Source organism: Suricata suricatta, chromosome 8 (genome assembly GCF_006229205.1).
Source record: "Suricata suricatta isolate VVHF042 chromosome 8, meerkat_22Aug2017_6uvM2_HiC, whole genome shotgun sequence".
Lineage (NCBI taxonomy): Eukaryota > Metazoa > Chordata > Mammalia > Carnivora > Herpestidae > Suricata > Suricata suricatta.
The window spans coordinates 116054934-116056394 of NC_043707.1; the positions used below are offsets into that span (position 1 = coordinate 116054934).

The 1461-nt window shown below is 47.2% G+C and overlaps 1 non-coding gene across 1 annotated transcript; it reads left to right on the forward strand.

Annotated features, from left to right (window-relative positions):
• Positions 1 to 872: 872 nt before the first annotated feature.
• On the forward strand, positions 873 to 1003 carry LOC115300595. The gene has a single exon (XR_003912757.1). It is a non-coding gene; the product is annotated as a small nucleolar RNA SNORA51 (small nucleolar RNA).
• The last annotated feature ends 458 nt before the right edge of the window (positions 1004 to 1461 follow it).

Below are 1461 nucleotides of genomic sequence, written 5' to 3' on the forward strand. Positions count from 1 at the left end.
TGGACAAATTTTGGAGATAGGATGGACAAGACTTGGTGCTGGGGGGTGTTGAGAAAGGTGTCAAGAGAGATGCCCAGGTCTTTAGCCCAGGCAGTGTAGGGCTGAGCGTTTCAGCAGGACTGTCCTGATTCATTGTGGCAGGATGGAAGCCTGGTTCCCACTAGGCTATGGACCTTCCATGCTTCTCAAAGAAGTCCTTTGAGCTTGGCTCCTGATGCTGCCTGCATTCAAGGGCTCAGTGGTTGTCACCCATAACGCATAGATTTATTCATTACAGCTAGTAGTTCTGGTCTAACTGTGCCACCTAACATCCCTCGTGGGTCAGCTACAAGAGCTCAGGAAATCTTTGCTGCGCTACAATACAGAATAAGTCACCCTCATGTGGAAACTAGAGGGACAGCATCTTCTCAGTTCCAAAAAGCCCAGCTGAGTCAGGACAGGGCTTAGGAGGTTTGAGCAGTTTGAGCTTATTCACACAATCCCAGATGTGAACACCAGGGGGCTCACTTGAGTCTAGATTAGCATGAACCAAAAAAGGAAATGGTTTCCTTACCTTTGTCTTGCATGGATTTTAATAGACTTAGTAGCCTTAATAGACACAGGACTTAATGTCTAGAAGGGTAGTGCAAGAGGCTGGGATTGACTGATTGACAGTCATTCACCCAACAAATAGTTGAGAGCTTGGGTATCATGAGAGTTGGAAGACTTGGGCTTGCTGCTAATCGACCAGGTAGCCCTGCCCAAGCCCCTTCTCCTTCCTGCATTGATAATCATAAAACCTACATTTTTTTGAGTCATAATCATCTTCAAAGTGCTGATCACTTTAATCTTTCATGATGGACCTTTGAGGTCAGTAAGATTATCCCTGTTTTAGCCTCCTGGTGCTTACCACAGGCTGTGTTCTTACACTGACTGTACAGAAAGAGGAGGCAGAGTAAATCCACCCATATACACCCCAGCCCAAGTGCTTTGCCTGGTCTGGATTGTGAATGGGGAGACATGGAGAAAAAAAGAGATTATCCCTGTTTAATAAATGGAGAATCTGAGTGGGAGAGATTTGCCCATGCCCACATGGAAGTTAGGTAGAGCTTCAGTTAAGACTCAGTGCTGAAGATCAAGGTCAAACCTTGCTAACTTGTGCCTATAAATACTAATTTCCATCCCATGGGGCACTTTGGAAGTGGGGCACCATGAAAGGATTAAAGTAGAAGGATGACATGATCAGATTCTTTACAGAGGACGGAGATGGTGGTGGAGTGACCAGATAGGAGAAGTCATGGTGGTCCAGGCCTGAGTGAGGGCAGAGTCCATAGGCCTGGAGTGGGGTACAGGTGTGAACTGCACTGCCAGGGACAAACAATGTAATGTGGGAGCTGAGTGCACAGGGAGGTGGGAGAGTCTGAGGATGTCATTTGTGTGCTACAGGACAATGGAGCCCTTGGCAGAAGTCAGGAGGGTGGG